Raw genomic sequence first — 18,597 nt, forward strand, 5'->3', positions numbered from 1 at the left:
CGTGTACGTTGGACATTCAACGCCACTTTCCTATAAGCCTAAAAGTTTGACAATGGTGTTTGGAAGTCTGTAGAATCATGCTCGATATTCCAAAGGCCATTGCCAAACTTCTAGGCTTACAGGAAAGTGGCGCCGAACGTCCAACATACACGTTTTCGCGTTTAAAACTTTGGCCTTAACCTCACTATTATTTGTACTATCCTATAAAAATCATTTTGTTAAGTTTCAAATAAAATTTAATATTGAATTTTTGAATAATGTGCTATTTCATGTCTGTAATGTAGCAACCTTATGTAATGTATATGACATTGGAAAGTGATGTGTGATGTGACATACCAGGGGTACAACCCACGAGTAAAAAAATTTTTTTTGTTAGAATGGTTAATATGTTGAATACTTATAATTGATTTAATTTAGAATTTAATGAAAATCTACACAAAAAAAAAGTTTGAAAATTTATGGTTACCGATCTAATATATATGTATAGCTGAAGCTTTTTCTTTAACAAACTTCTTTATAATTCATTTCATATAATTTTTAATTGCATTAAAAGTGGCAATGATATTAATAAAAGGAATAATTGTTAAAGTGAATGTTCACACTTAACCAAAATGATGACAAATTTTATATAGCTATATTTTATATTTTATCATTACTTTCATTTGTATTATGCACATTTACTTGAAGTATTTCATTAGAAATTATAATTTATAATAGAAAATTTGCTGTTAAAAAATTTAAAATTTTTAAAAATTATACCAAATGAAAAGAACATTTAAGGATTTTATTTTTCACTAGATGTATAGAAATTAAAACTAAACAATGAATAATGGATGAAATGTTAATATGAATGACAGAGTATTTATACGAAAATAAATAAATAAAAACACGCATTTAAATATATTTAACATATACATTATAGTAAATATTAAATTATACTGCTATATAACATATAGCACTATAATTTAACAGTTTATTCTCATACACGTATCTCTTGTCAACTATCAATAATCAAGTAAAAAGATGTGTATTTTATCATCTTTTTTTAATTTCTATATATACACATAAATTCAACTTAACTGAATATGTATTAATTAAAATAAATACTTTATTATAAATTACAAATTAAAAAAATGTCTGTAAATATTTACATATGTTCTACTATTTATAATATGATAGAATCTGTTTATTCTTACTGTAATTTGCTTATACTGATAACAATAACTAAGTAGCATTGTTAAGTGGGATAAGTAAGTAGGACCTACAATTAGTGAAAATTCTAGTTTTATTGATCCTGACAATGAAAGCACCCTTCAAAGTAATTTAAAAATTTTTAACAATTTTAATTCATTTGGCATATAATTAACGTAAGACAATGCCAGCAGTTCAAACGTACTGTATTGTGAGCAAATAACAATTAAAATGATTGTTATTAAAGCATTTATTAAGCCTGTTTTACAATTATCAAGAAAGTGTGGAATCAACGCAATTCAAACAGTAATATTTTGGCAGAATCATCCATACAATACATGTGTGGTTTTTACTTTCCACATCTGTTTCACAATCAACTAGCAGATTTCTTAAAAGTTTTCATATTATCTATATTAAATGTTTATTTCAGATAACCAGCTGTTTAAATTTACCATGAAGGAATGTTTTCATCCTGTATTAGGACTGCTTCAGCTTTCTAATGAATATCACTTGCTGTTCAAACTAAATTTGAACTTTTCAACTATTTTTTAGGATTGAATGGTATTTAAAACCATACATTTTTGTTCTAAATTTGTAGAAACAAACTCCATGCATGCAAGTATTAATCTCACATCTCAGCAGCTAAAAGTATTGACTTTTCATTATTTTCTTATATTAAATCGACTCTTTCATTTTTCTGTCTTGTAAATGTTTAATTATATCTTCCCAATTTCTTGTTTTCAGTATTCTGTTTCATCTGATGTCCATTTCTATTGAGTCCTGTGCATTAATGATGATAAGTTGCTTTTTTAAAATAGGAATGAAACATTGCTCCATAATCCTTATGTTCTTTATGCCATATCAGCTTCTAAGTATTACTAATTGTTTCCAACCTATTTCCACTTCTTTCTGTCTAGCTCATTGTGTTAAAATTGTGTCATTCACAGGGTATCAGGTAATAGATTTGAAATGCTCTTTAACTCTGAAATTCACAGATGTATAAGTTGATCCTACTTATAAAAATTCATTATTTGCTTTGCTTAATCCACTTGCATAGATTCCCAGCTTTTTCACTTTTCACTTTCTCCTTGTCTGTTCTACTTATGATCAAGGTTATCTTTTAATTACTATATGGATGTTATATGCTTTTTTGCTAATGCTGTTAAAATTCCTGCTATAGTTTTGCCCAACGCTATGCAATGCTTTTTCATTTCATTTTTTTACTTCGGTTGTAGATTTGCCTGTTATGTCTGCCTTTTTCCGATTCAGACAAGCTTTCATCAACCCCTGTATCATGCATTGCAGAACCCCATGTATATGTGCTGTGTAGATCTGTGAGATTACCGAAGTATACAGGGTTGAGGTTTGGTAAAAGAGAATAAGGCCAACAAAAAAATAAGAAGTGAACCACGCGAATTCCTTTATTACAATACTATTATATTATTTAACAGGGCGTCGAACATACCCACCCAAGTGGGCTACAATAAGATTTTCAACAGGTAACGGAAAAAAAATCACGGCTCTATATCTAAACTCTCTAATTACTTATATCTAGTCGCAGAGAAACTGTTCGAATACTTATATCTAGTTAATTACAATAATTACATAGGCGATCGTATTCGATGAGTCTATACTCTTCACCATGTAATAACTGACCTGCACGTGGGGTCAGTTGTTTAGCGCCAGTCCAAAAAATAATACCCTCTACACTTGTTCTTACTATTTTGTAGTACTATCCAACACAGTGGTTCTTCCCTGTAGTTCTTGTGACGCCGATGCAGATGGATTTCTCTTGCTTGCTTAAACCGTCACCTTTCTCCAAACAAAATGGCGGCGACTCTTGCCTTCCTTCGTTCTTCCTCCTCCTCAATGGAAACCCAACAGCAACAAAAGCCCCTCTCCTGTGTGGCAGTGCGCCTTTTATACTTCTTTCTAACCGAGGTCACGTGATCCACCCCGTAACTTGGCAAAGAGCCAATCACGACGTGTTTCGCGTGACACCCAAAAATGCGATTCACGACAACGAAAAGGCGCATAAAAAACCGATACAGTACAATAATACAAAAGAAAAATAATATAACAAAAATAGTGTTTGAGCACTACAGCTGCATCAATTATTAATCTGATTTCTTGTTATCTGTGCTCATGGTAGATTTAATATGTGACCACTCTTTTCAGTAGGGACCTATAAGCTTCCAATTTATGAGCTATAATGTCATTAGAGTACCAGTGAAAATATGAACCAGTGGTATCTGGCTTCCTTTACACTTTAGTTTAATATTGTTTTTTTTTTTTTTTTTTGCAAAATATCTGTTATGTCCAAAAATTTTACTTTCAATGAGCTTTTTTTTTATCCATTTTGTGAGTAATGCCCTCTCTATTGCTGTTAATTGCCTTGATGAATTTTTCTACTAAGTGGTCATTGTTCCAAATAATGATTAGATCATCAACATTAGTTTTCATGCCACTATTATATTTCTTTCCTACCTGTTCTTTCAGCTAATTTACCACTATTTCTGCTAAGATCCCTGATGCTGGTAATCCCATTGGTATTCCTCCTCCTTGTTTATAAAATTGTTTATTCCCACCTGAAATATGAGTTGGATGATATGATGTCTAAGAAATCCACTATTATTTTAAATTTATCAATGCTTAGGTTCACTTTTTGCATATTATCTCTTTAGTTAATGCTACAGCTGCTTGTATTTTAATAGAAGGGAAGACATTAACATAATCCATGAGTGATAACATTTTCCTGCTCTACTTCAATCTGTGAAAATGTTGAAATGAACAATATTGAGCTTTTTATGATATAATGGGAGGCAATATTTAAAATACTTAGTATATCATGTACTATATCGTAAGTACTTTCCATAGTAATTGTTGGTACTTTTTCTCAAATATAGGTCTGGTTAACCTGGTTTGTGTACTATCACTCTTCCAAATAGTTTAGGTGTTATCACACTATAAGGAGGTTTAAATGCCAGTAAGGTGGAAAGTTTGCCATAATAACTATCACCCTCTTTGTTAAGAATTATATAGATTTTTTTTGTTTAATTAATTATGATACTAGAACAATCAGTGGATCAGCCATGTGTACTTGAGAAGGCCTCTAAATGCGGCCAAAACATTTGTAATTTAGAATAAATGATGCTGGAGTAAGTAAGGAAGGTGTTTTTTGTGCATGTCAGTGTTAATTTTCTTTCTGTCATTTGAATATATCACAGATACTATCGTGCAATAAACAGAAACTGACATATTTTAACCCCAACTTGGACTTTGAAATCTATACTTCACTTGGACTTGTTGAGTTACAAAATACAAGTTTTGCCAAATCCTATGCTGGACCAAGGTCAGAACATAGCTACAGAAATAACTGTTATTTTATTTACATGCTGTTCATGTATATATTTGTGTTTAAGAATTTCCTGACTAAATGATATGTTTAATAAATATATAAAAGCAGCCATACTAAAGTGACCAGATGTACTACTTTTGGCAGTAAAGTACTGTTTAGAGACAGTTCATTCTGCCAGATTTGTTGTTCTGCATTTTTTGATTCTAGACTTTACTATTACAGGTACTCCTCGCTTTATGACCGAGTTCTGTTCCAGACGACTACGTAGTTAAGCGAATTGGTTGATAAGCGAGGAGCTTGCACCGGGAATATAGGATCATTGTAAAATTATACAAATTATGCAACAAACTTCAAATTTATTCATAAAAAGACTATTATAGTACGCTTACTGTGCATGTAACCATTCGCCACTGACCGGCACGCAAGCCGAGAAAGGGGATTCCCCGAATTGCAGGTCGAAACTCGATTGGTTGTAAGTGCGAGTGGTCGTTAAGCAGATAGGTCGTAAAGTGAAGAGTACCTGTATTTGTTATGAAAGACATATGAAATAAAATAATAAATAAGTTTAACTTATTTCTACAAGACATAAATGTTCTTTCAGAAACTACTGCATGAATAGTAATCATAAGTTTAGATGATGATAAATTTTTTGACAAAGTTATATTAATTAATATTTATTATTCATAACAGAAGTAAAGTGAATGGAAACAAGCTAATATGGATAGCTTTCAAAAGTCACATCACTGGAAGATGTGGCCTCAAAACATTTTCTGAACAGTGTCTTAGTGTAGAATTTTTTAAAATTTTCAATTGTCTACTGGTTCATAGGCTAGAGGATAGGAATTGTATTTGGTAGTAAGGAGAAGATCTTGATGAAACTGAACTCATCTGGTAAATCTTTTATTAAATTAGGAGGGTGGACTGGAGAATTATCTGTGACCAAAAGAATCTTCAGTGGAAGATCCTTTTCCCTGAACTAATGACAGACAGTGAGGGCCAAACACCTTAGTCACCCAGTCAGAAAAAAACACCTCTGATTAGAATGCCACAAAACTCTAAGGCAATTTTTCTTGATGTTTTTACAAGCTCTGGGGTTCTCTAAATGGTATATCAGCAGTAGTTTGACCTTGCAGTATCCTAAAGTATTGGCATAAAGGAGGAGTGTAAGCCAGTCTTTTATTGGCTTATAGTCTGGCAAGATGATCTCTTCCTTCGTGATATATGTTTTGGAAGGTATTCTCTTCTAGAAAATACTGTTTTTTTTGCAATTAAACACCTACTATGAAACAATGCTTCCCTCCCCAATTATTTTTTAAAATTCCTCAGTGGTGCTCAGCAGTGTCCCTGTCTGGTTTGGTGGCTCCACCACATCTCACAACACTGTAATCCTTTTCTTAAATCCAGTAAACCACTTCTTTGTGTCAAAAACTCTTTTCCAAGATCAATTCTTGTACTAGAAGCCTTAGTACTAAGCCAAATTCCTCAAATAATTACTTGGCCTTTTCACAAATCATCATATTGACACTGTCATTTGTTTCATTAATCCACATTAATAGAGTTTCCATCCATTTCTTGATATTACTGCTTAACCTAGAGAGTAGTTTCAGATCCTGCACACCTTCCTTTTTTTTTTTTTTTTGTAAATTATACTGTTCGTTCATTTGATCATATCATATTCAGGTGTTAGATCTCCCACACTTCTTCCATTTCCTTGCTTGGAAATATCTCTTTTAATGTCTAAGTTAATTAATTTTTTCACTCTATTTTTCTGGCTCATAGCTGAAATTATATAATAGAATTAATTGCTAACTGATTAATAACTAATATTGTTTGTAAGGTTAAATTAATTGGTTAATAAAGATGGCAACTGAGGCTGTAGTCAAAGCAAGGAGGGCCTTGACATGACATGCACATGAGGTGCTTCGTCAACCAAAAGTATTCCTTCACATTTATTGTAGCATTCTGATTGTACTGATGATAACTGTTTATTATAACATTCATTTGTTATAGTATACCTGACTGTATATATAATTTTCACCTTCAAAGTTCAACTGTGTATGCTAGAAAAAAATTGATAGTTATTAGTCCTTAAAAACAGGACATTGTATCAACTCCAAGGATACTGAAGACCTTTTGAAAATGTGGAGATTACATTACAAAATACAATGTGTGAACTGAAAAGGATTTTATGTAAATGTTGAAGGAAGAGAAAACTGTTAGATGTTCATTCTTTTAGAATGTAATTTCCTGAAGAAGTTTGATGATTGAAAACATTTGAATAAAGAAATTTTTACTGCATTGGATGATTGTAGAATTGGTAGTTGTTGAATGCAGATTGTGTGTGAAATATTTGTGGTTTAGAATTTAAGATTTTATTTAAATTGCTAACAGAATGCCTGATGGTTTATGTTCTATGCAGTATACAGGGTGGGCCAACGAAAATGAAACGGCAGAATTATCATGTTTGTCCAAGCAAATTGCTCGACAGGTCGATTTTATTCTCAAGGAGGACATCTTTTCAAATAAAGTTTTTGCGATTCTGAATACAACAGACAACAGAAAATTTTAAAAACTCATTTATTTTTTATTAACTAAACAAACATTTATTTCAAATAAAGTAACAAACATAAGAAAGAGTTATCAAGTATTCAATAAATGTTTGAATTGAGCACCACTAGCCTCCATACAATAATACAAATTGTACTCAAAATAGTTTCTTACACTTCGGAAAGTTTCGGATGTTATTTCACAACACTCGTCTATAATTCTTTGTCGTAATTCTTCAACAGATCCTGGTTCGGTTGCATAGATCTTACTTTTTAAATGTCCCCAAAGAAAAAAAAATTAAGAGGACTAAGATCTGGGGATCTTACCGGCTGTTCTAAAGGACCTCTATGTCCGATCCAATGCCCAGAAAAAAGCCGTGTTCAAAAACTCTGTAACTGGTCTTGCATAATGGGGGGGCTCCATCTTGTTGGAAAGTAAGGCGGTCTTCTAAGTATCAGTCGTCATGTTCGACGATATCAACAAGTAATGGATGTTCAACATTTTCAAGTAAATCTAAATAACTTTCTCCCGTTTGATTACCATCTAGGAAAATGGGGCCAAGTAGTCGATCTCCAAAGATTCCGGCCCACACATTTAGTCTTTGCGGAGTTTGGCTATGAACTTCATGAAATATGCTTGGATTATCATCTGACCAATATCGACAATTGTGACGATTAACCGTTGAGTTTAAAAAAAACTATTATTAATTTTTTTTCCTTGCGTATGCGGTCTAGCTTAAAAGTTTTTTTTTATGTTTGTTAATAGTTTTGGTTACTTTTTTCCGAAATAAATGTTTGTTTAGTTAATAAAAAATAAATGAGTTTTTAAAATTTTTTGTTGTCTGTTGTATTCAGAATCACAAAAACTTTATGGCAAATGATGTCCCCCTTGAGAATAAAATCAACCTGTCCAAGCGATTTACTTGGACGAACACGATAACTCTGCTGTTTCGTTTTCGTTGGCGCACCCTGTATATATTTTTAATTCAAATTTGGTTATGACATTTGTATTTTGAAATTTGAACTGTAAAGATTATGAAAAATGGTGTTGAACATGTTCGAAAATGTTAGTCTATAGAGTTACCTTAAATTCCAGCAGATGTGTTGTATGGTTATTGTATAATTTTCATGTCTGAAAGGTGTTTTTTTATAATTTCTATTATTTCACAAAATAGATAATCATTGTGAAATTAGAGTTTACAATCCTACAACCTCTCCTATGTCACAAACCACTTCTGGTATACCTATGAGACCTAGACAAAAAGAAGGTAACATGAGTGACCCAGAGTATCCATCTGGGCTTTCTCCTCAAGATCACATGACAACATTCTAACCATAGATACAGCACATTTTCTTAAAATGAAAAAGCACACCTAATTTTACATATATGTTTAAACTATGAATAATTAAAATAAAAAGGAAAACAAAAAACACTCGAAATACACTTACCATATGACTCATAACCATTTGTCAAATTGTTAAAAATGCAGTAGAAGTGCCTTCCAGAGGATCATCATCTTTGGCCTTCCTTTTTTTGGTGCTGCAGGCACACTTTCTGGCTCGTTCCAAACTTGTTGTCTTCCATAACCAGGATATACACTTTTGCCTGGACTAAATTCAGACCATTTCATGAACTTCTTGTACATAAAAGAATACAAATATGAATCTGACGGTTCTTCAACAAAATGCTTAGGAACATTTTTACGGTCTTTTAGATATGACCACAAACGTTCTATTCTTTGAGTGTGAATTCCAGTTTATGGATGAACAAAATGTTCAATGTGTTTGACATGTTTTATGTCCAATTTTGTGACCCTCCAAATTGTGTACATGTAAATATCTTTTCCACTCATCTGTGTAAACCATCGTTTCAGGATGAACAAATTTATATATAACCCACTTATGTCTCTTCAAGCCTACATTAATGTGAGTGACAAAACATACACCATCTTCTCAGCAAACACCTGTTAAGACCCTAAGGTTAGGCCGAGGTCTACTGGTCTACAAAAAAAAAGAAAAGGAGTCTGCTTACAGAAAACATATTTATTTGTATCTAACACCAACACAGAAACATAAAAACTCATACACAAAATCCCTTGCAACCTCATGTGTCTAGAGTACGATCAGCATGCATACAGCACCTTCACTCTCCTTGTCCTTATTTAACACATAACTGTCTTCGCACAATCCCTACACTAACAAGTGTTCCTTAGAACATTGAACTCGTGGTGACTCCGTAACTACAATGACGTCTAACCGACAATTATCCTGCGTGGAGAAAAAAAATAATAGTTTGAGACAATACCTCAGACCTCCCTACATCTGTATTAATTCACTTTACTTCGTTAGTTTCTCGTACGGCTCCGATGGAGTTCGATTCTCGTCCTCTTCTCCTTTGTTCCCAGGAACTCTCCGATTCTCACTCACGTGCTCGCTTTATGTCCCTTGATGACACCGGTCCAGCTGAGGCGGACGTAGTTAGGCCTCCGAAAAATCGGGGAAAAAGGTGCCCTTCCACACCTGGACCTTCTATTTATACAGTTCTCTGCTGCCGTCTCCCACATGATCCTTCGGCAACCAATCCAAGGGTCCCTTTTGCACGCGTCCCTCAAAGGTGGTTCGAAAAGGTGGTTCGTCTATGAACAACGAAACAAAGAAAGGAAAGCTTGATACAATAATGACACGATAATAATAATCCGATACAATAATAACACGATAATAATAACCCGATACAATAAAAGTAACGCGAAGTTATGTCCAATGATATATATATAATATATACACATACAAAACCGAACAATCAAAAAGTGGCAGAGCACCACACACCTCCCACAACCCAATGGGTTCCTTTTATTTTCCTACCTTTCTCATACTTCCTTTTACACATTACTATCTCATCTATTTCCAAAGTCTTACTTATTCCACCTATTTTCAAACTTGTTAAATTATGAAGGACAACCATCATTACATGCCTTAAAAAATTTGCTCAGAAGACGTTTACTGAGAAAATTTGCTCAATCCACTCCAGTTCTGTTGCTAATTCCTACAGAATTACAAGTATCTGTCAACTACATTCTATGTAAAACATATGCCAAATAAAAAGGAAAATCTTCTCCCAACTCATATTATTGTGCTTACCTATAAAAGTTCCTTTTTTTGCACTTTTTGAAACTTTGTATTTAGATTTTTCATACCGAATTGCAGTTTCAAGGTCCTCATCCTTTAACATTTCTCACAAATACTGTTGGAAGGCAAAAGACTCGTTTTCACAGCATATTTTACATTGGAAGAAATCCTCTCATTTTCCTCTAACATCGTGACAATATCAATAGTTTTACACAAACACCAATAAATATCCATATTTGTTATTTTTTTGAAAATATCACTAATAGCAAAATTAAACTCTCACATAGAAATGCCTTGGAAAACTAAATTGAAATACAATTGAATCATACCTCTCTGCATGTGCAGTAACAAACTATGTACAGTGTTTCAATGCAAATTTCAAACACATGTAACATTCACAAACAAGATCTGTATGAGAAGCAGAAGTAAGTATGATATAGGGGAAATTGTAGGATTATAAAATTTAACCCATTCTAAGAATACCTAACTCAATAACCTAAGAACCATCAAAAGTACCACTCACTTGAAAAGCAAGCATTTTCATCCATTTTAAATGAATGGCAACATTCACTGCTCCACACAGACCAGAGTTCAACGAAGAGTTAGAGTATGTGGGATTCACTAGCAGACAAATTGCCTCCTACTTAAAGGAACACCATTTGGACATATCTAAGGGCTCTACTCCACCACCCTCTCATCACGTATGGATCCCAATGTGGAGGTCCATTTGGACAAGTCCAGGATTTTTTTATTGAACATCTAATAAAACACAACCCTTCTATCTTGAACTGATGGAGATATGAAAGGCATTTTTGACAAAAAAGGCTATCAACTTTAAAGATGATGACACTTTCCCTAATACATAGAAAATGTCCTCCATCTATCTTAAATATTGGCATTTACACAAATTTAACTCTCTCCATCAATTAGCAGGCAGCCAAATATACAAACTGGATAATTCAAAACTTGTAAAGTTCTATTTTAGAACAATAGACCCATTTCCACCAGTCAGTAGCAATGACATATATGAACCAGATCATTTGAAAATCATGTGGTTCTATTTTAAAACTTTAGCCCAAGGATATTCATTTAAAATGGATTAAAATGTTTGCTGATTAAAGCCAAACAATTGCTGTAATGAATCATGCTATTTTTCTGCTGCTATTGATGATCAAATTCTAAGTAATTTGGTACTGGTAGTAGGTGTTAGGTGCCATCTCTTATTAAATTTAATAATTATAATTAAATTAATATTTATTAAATAATTTAGAATATTAATAGTAGCAAAAAATAGCCCAATTCATTACTGTGATTATGTTTAGTTTTGATTAATAACATTGTGCAGTAGACCTACAATGTTCTCAAAATTTATATACTTTAAACATTTAAAGCTTGCAACAGACAATGAACAGAATTTGAATAAAATGAAAATAGAAACGAAAAATATTGAGAGTTACATTAAATCAAAATCATATTCAAAAGTTCATGTAAAAACAGAATTGGTATAATAAATAAATAAATGAATAAAATAAACATACTTGCATTAATATGTCCTGCGAAGTTAGTTGTAATGTAATGGTCATTAAAGAAATGTTTAAAGATATTTAATATAAAATCAATGGTGAATTTTCATATTTTCATTATAAAAATAAGATTTAATTGATATTTGTAGAGAAAACTTTTCTAATTTAAAAAATCTGTACATAATATCTTTAGCAAAATTGCTGCACATAACAGAAGAAAATGCATGATGATAGCAGGAATCAAGATAATTGTTTTAAAAAATGTACATTACGATGACATTTAAAGCCATACAGTGACACTGTTTATAGATTATTGATAATCTACAAAACCAATAAATTTATATAAATAGTTCTAGCTATAAATTTAAATCTAAAAGCACTTCATAAGATAACAAAATTTATGAAAAATTAAAGATAAATAAGGTAATATTTGATGAAAGATAAATGTTCGAGATCAAATCCCATCTTCAGATCATCTGCCAGAAAGTAGTTTTTAAAAATTAAATCAATCCAATATCATAACATTTGAAATATAACCCAAATCAATCATTCTTGATATTGCAGTTTTCAAACAAGAAGTTTGTACATTAGGATTCCAAGAACATAAAATTTGTGGAGATATATGTAGAGACTAAGCACACTGTTTCTAGGAGCATCACAATGACACTTTGACGTTTAATAAGCAACTTTTATTACTGGTATGCATTTCGGTCACAAAGACCCTCTTCAATCATACATGAATATAATGGTAACTATAAACAAATATGAACATTTAAATAAATGTAATAAGCTAAAAAAGATTTGTAAATTCTACCACCACAATAAAACATTCCTTACAATTTCAGCAGATCTATTATTATAATAATCCAGCATAATGTTATATGTTGTGTAGCAATATCAGATCTAAAAAATATGCAAATGATTCAAAATAACACACAACAAAAACTCAGATTAAATGTGATAATCACTAAACTTACATAACTGCATAATTAGTACAGCATTGGGTATTGATAAGCACTGACTAGCTCATTAACAATTCATAATTACCACTGAATGTCACTCTATAATTATTTTCAGTGCCATCCACAATTATTCAAGAATAGCAACCAGGTTTTACAGATTTTCCTACCTTCATTATTATTTATTTTTAATTTCTTACAGATATCTGGAATTCTAAGATTTTCATAATATTGTCGATCTATTGGATTATTTTCATATCTTAATATTTTAATTGAATCTTTCTTGTCGGTGAAAGTCAGTGGAATCGTGCTCGACATTCCAAACGCCATTGTCAAACTTGTAGGCTTAAAGGAAAGCAGCGCCGAACGTTTGACGTGCACATTTTCACGTTTAAAACTTCGGCCTCAACCTTGCTATTAATGTTATCATTTGGTTGTTTATTAATTTTAGACAACAATGATTGTATATTCATTTATAATAGATTAGGCGTAACAATAATATTATGTGGTCTCATTAGTTTTCTAATTTCTTTGAATAAATTTTCAAGATATATATCAAACTCATATATTTTACGTTATTAATTTTATTACCTGCAAGGTTCACTGTAAAATTTTTTAACCAATTTGTCAATAAACGTATTGGTTAATTTAATTTAAATGCTTAATTACATTATAATTAAATGTTTATAATTGTAGTTACCGTTATATTCATGTATGACTGAAGAGGGCTTTGTGACCAAAATGCATGTTAGTTAAATAAAAGTTACTCACTAAACATTGGCCCACCAGTTGCCAAGCGGTTCCATTCCTTGAACACTGGGAATTCGGTTGTGGGTTTGTGCCTCGCAGGATGGGCTGGCCACATGGAGTTTTCTGTGTTTTCTTCACGTCTGTAATGCCTGAATAGGGGCCAGTTACCCTTAAAAGACCTCCCGGAAGGCATACCCCTAGGCAGATCGCTCAAATGTTGCATTGCCATAACTTAATAAACAAACAAACAAGCATATTAAACATCAAAGTGTCATTGTGATGTTCTTAGAAACAGTGTGCTAATTCTCCACATATATCCACGAATTTAGTATTTGAGGAATTGTAATGTGAATACATTTGAGACAAGCCGTTATTGAAGAAGTTTGTACTTGTAGAAAAAACTTCACATTAATTTAAAGTGTTTTTACCAATTAGAGAAAAGTCTGTTTAATTTATCCTTTGTCCATCTTATTACCTAAAATAGTGGAAAAATTTTTTATTGCAACTTTTGACCCAACTGGACAAGAAGAAAATAGAGACCGTAAAATTAGACCTGTGGATTTGGGTTTTCACTTGTATTCATTTATTTCTTAATCTGTTAATGTTTTCTTTTTAATCTTTTTAGTTTTGTTATTTGTAAAGGTTGAGCATTAACATTATAATATTAACTAGGGCAAGTGAATAAGACTACGGTTAGTGAAAACTATTAGAGCACAATAAAAAATACATAACTTGAACATTTATTATTTATAATTATTATAGATTAATGGTAATTTGTTCAGCTTATAATTGAAGTAAGAAGTGAAATGTTAGCAATTTAAACTGCAAGATATCCCCAAAAAATATATGCACACTTTGATTGTTAATAATGTGTATTTATTTTCTTAATTTCAATTTTATATTGTATTAATTACTCTAAATCCAGAAAATTATTAAATTAAAATTAAGAAAATAAAGTTATTAACAATAAACCTTTGGGATAGACTATATTATGAGCAAATCATAATTAAAATGATTAAATTTAATGTATAAAGCACTGATTAAGACTGCTAATGATAATTGATTATTACACATTATAAGCTGATAGCTTGAAAAGATAACTTAAAAATGTTTTTTTATGTGAAGATAATGAAAATTGCAACCAAAGCTCTGATTACAATAAACAAAGTTTATAAAGTTAATTTAATATTGTTGAACCTGATAATTCTGATAACACTAGCCAACTGATAACAATAAATAATATGTTATGACAGAAAAGTAATGACTGATGTAATGCAAGTAGTTGTAACTTAACTACAGATCAACATTATTTTCTTTAAAGTAGTTTCATTCAGAGGATTGTTTCCATTTCTTGTAGCAATGTAGTCTTGAACTGGAAATACACTGTTAGCTGGTCTGTTATGATGGTTTGAATATTGTCAACAGTTCAAAGATGACAACCTTCCAGAAGGAATTTGATTTTGGGAAAGAGAAAAAAGTCATATGATTATAACACTTACGTGTTGTGGCGTTACAGGTGTAGAGTCCTGGAGAACGAACTCGTCCGGCATTTAGAGAATGAGCTGCCGGACGAGTTCATTCTCCAAGACTCTACACCTGTAACGCCACAACACGTAATAAATATTGGCGTGAAGTGACATTGTATTATATCAAGAAAAAAGTCAATATAGCTTCCACATGCACACCAGGGTGTGTATACTAAATAAAAGTCAGAGATTCAGATCAGTCAAGTAGGGGGACTGGAGAACAACTGAAGGTTTTGAAATAAATTTATATTTGATTAATATATATATAAATGTAAACTTTATTTTTCATTAGATATTTCCCTTATTGAGATTTGATTTTATGTAAATATTTAATAGGATTTACAATAACTGAATAGGTTTTTCAAAATTGCATTTATGGACAATTTGTGTCTGTAAATATTAATAAAATTTGTTAATAATCAAACAGTAAAATTTTTAAAATATTTTGTTATTAAAATCAAAACAAAATTCCTTAAAAGAAAGTGGCAATATATATAAATTTTATTTTGTGATTAGGAGGCATTCCTTTGCCTGTGTTTGTTTTATTTACAAAATTCAAACTTTCACAAAATAAAAAATTTTTAATAGATTTAGATCATCAGATTTATTTTTATTATTGTTTCAATCACTTTTTACAATTGTTTTTTTATATTACTAGTTTTTTTTTACTTCTTATATCCTTATTAAATATATAATGTATAAAATTGGCTTTTTTTTATTTTCCTTGCCAGATTAATAATTGACTATTTGATGTTGTAATGTTGTATATTCTTATTAAATTAATTTTTAAAATGTTTTTAGTATATTTAAATTAAAATTAATTATATGTGAAAAGTTTAATATAAAAATAAAGTCTCTCTTGATTTTACTGAATAGTTTTCTAATAGAGATTTCGTTGTTTGCTAGATGTCTTTGACTTTATATTTTGTTACGGATAGTTGTTTATGGATTTTTAATGGAAAGTACGAGCATTTATAACCACAAAAATGTGTTTCCGTACATTTTTTTGGTTACAAATGTTTAACGGTATTTAGCAAAATACACTGGTTGTCAAAAGTTAAATGTGGATCACAGAAAGCTAAATAAAAGCCTAAATAGCATGAAACATTAATGAAAATTAGTATATATATATATATGTGTGTGTGTGTAGAATTTAGTATGAGAACTTGCATTTACCCCTTAAAATTATGCAAAATTTACATAAATATGCAAGTGAAGAACACTGGAAAATACTGGCATCTTCCCAGAGAGGGCTATTTTTGCTGAAAGGTTACTATAAACAATAGAGAAAAAGAGAAAAGAGATGGTGCCTAACGCCTACCTCAAGTGCCAAATTTATTTATAATCTTTAATCGTTTATAGCTCGATTATTTACGGCAGTTGATGATGTAATAGACAATAGAGAATTGAAAACAGAAAACAGAATTGTTATAGTGCAAACAGTACATAATTATGTGACAAAGAAGACATTTATAGGATTCAGAAAGATGGAGAGCTCTTCATGTTTCTGAATCTCTCCCCTTCGGTCAATTGATCACCAAAGAGGAGAAATTTTTCAATGTCCACCATTCTGTTATTTCAAGGCTTTGGAGACAATTCCAAACAATGGGAACCATTGTCTGAAAACCTGTTTTAGGTCATCCCTGAGTGACATCTTGGGATGATTGTTATATATGGTCTAGCCAAAAAAAACCAATAGGGTGTCTGCATCATCTATGCATGCTTAGCCTTGTTTCATCCACAAGAAGGCAGGTATCTGTCCCAACTATTACCAGAAGGCTTTACAAGACTGGACTCTATGCTTGTTGACTGGCAGTATGTGTGCCTTTAACCTCCACACATAGACAGGCCTCTTGAAGTAGTGTTAGGAGCATGTAGGCTGGACTCATTTACAGATGAGTCTAGTTCTTCCCTGGAATCTGACAACAAGCTTATATTGATCTGGAGGGAGGCTGGAACTCATTACAAATCACAGAACATAACAGAAAGACATTCTTTTAGTGGTGGTGGAAAGACTGTCTGGACTGGGTTTTCATTAGGTGGACACACCAATTACCATGTGTTTGATGGATGTACCATTACTTCTCACAGATATCTGGATGAAATACTGGACCACTATGTTAAACTTTATGCTGGTGCAATTGGAGATGATTTCATTTTAATGGGCAATAATGTTTGTTCACATCAAGCAAGACTGATTGACCAATACCTTTATGAAAAGGGAATAGAACAAATGGATTGGCCTGCATATTCTTCTGATCTCAATCCCAAAGAACATCTATAGAAATCTCTAGGGCAGGGATAGTCAACTTTTTTATACCTATTGCCCACTTTTGTATTTTTGTTGGTAGTAAAATTTTCTAACCACCCACCGTTCCACAGTAAGTTAATTTAGCGCAACTGCAAAGTACTCATAATTTTTGAGTGGTGGTTTAGTAAAAATATGTAGTTAAATTTATCTTTTTATTTATATTTCACGTATGTTTATAATACACAGAAATTTTTTTTGCCAGTGCGCCAAGTGTTTTTTTTACGTCAAACTGAAAAAAGTAGCTAAGTCTGGCAATGCCAACCCCACCACAAAATGAGCTCAACTCAAGTGATGACCACTGTTACAGTACAGCCTGTTCCTTCAGTGAGTCATAGATGCACGATGATAACAGAAAGTAACTTCGGCATCAAACATAACCTCTACCAACCACCACGAAAGCACTAGTGGGCAGTAGGGATCAGGTTGACTACCACTGCTCTAGGGAGACATGTTTCAGCTATCGTACCTCCTTCACAAACCCTCAGTGACCTCCAAATCACTCTTTTGCATGAATGACAATCGCTGCCTTCTCAGATTTTGCAATTTCTTATTGAAGGTATGAGTTGACACTGTCAAGCTTGCAATAGGAGGTCACATTCCATATTGACTCAACATTTGTATTCAAACCTTTTTTTGTATTCACATTTATTGTTACTTACATTCATCTTTTATTTTTTCTGTTAACATTCACTCATTTTCTCCCAAATGTATGTAGTGTATACCTAAAGTATGTAAGTATAACTCTATAAAAGTTTTATAAATTTGTTTTAAGTGGTTTTGAAAATATTGTCATTTTTATGATCCATGCTTAACTTTTGACAGTTGTATAAATACTGTATTTTACAGCAAACGAGACTAAAAAAGGCTGAAAAAATTGCCCTGCGTCTTATACGTGAAGTTGTGATTTCCCATAGGTTAATGAATTCCCCAAATGGCCTTCATTAAGCTACTCATAACATCTGCCTGGGCTAACTCTTGAATAGAAATGTTGTTGTTTAATTAAACATATCATTAGTATTATTATTTGCTATAGATAAGCATCTTTTTCATGTATTCATGTAGAATATTTTAATTATAAATGACTTATTTTAAATCCTCCTTTTTTCCCTGTTAAATGAAAAGTGTGCATTCTAATTTTACTTTTTTTTAATCCAGAATACAGTAGAAAAAATTCGGGGCCGACTTCCAAAGATGCTGGATGGCTTAAATTAAATGCACTAAATACTTTTTCTCTTAAATATTTTATGCTGAAATGAGGGTGCGTCTTATATGCTATGAAATACAGTAATTTTAGAATGAATAAAAAT

General features: G+C 31.8%; 1 protein-coding gene across 5 annotated transcripts in view; it reads left to right on the forward strand.

The window, feature by feature from the left end:
- Positions 1–18,597, forward strand: part of Drep2 (DNA fragmentation factor-related protein 2) — a 125,930-nt gene that overhangs the window by 50,989 nt on the left and 56,344 nt on the right. The gene's annotated exons all lie outside the window — the stretch shown is intronic.

This window comes from Centruroides vittatus, unplaced genomic scaffold, assembly GCF_030686945.1.
Source record: "Centruroides vittatus isolate TY-2023 unplaced genomic scaffold, ASM3068694v2 scaffold_1047, whole genome shotgun sequence".
Classification (NCBI taxonomy): Eukaryota; Metazoa; Arthropoda; class Arachnida; order Scorpiones; family Buthidae; genus Centruroides; species Centruroides vittatus.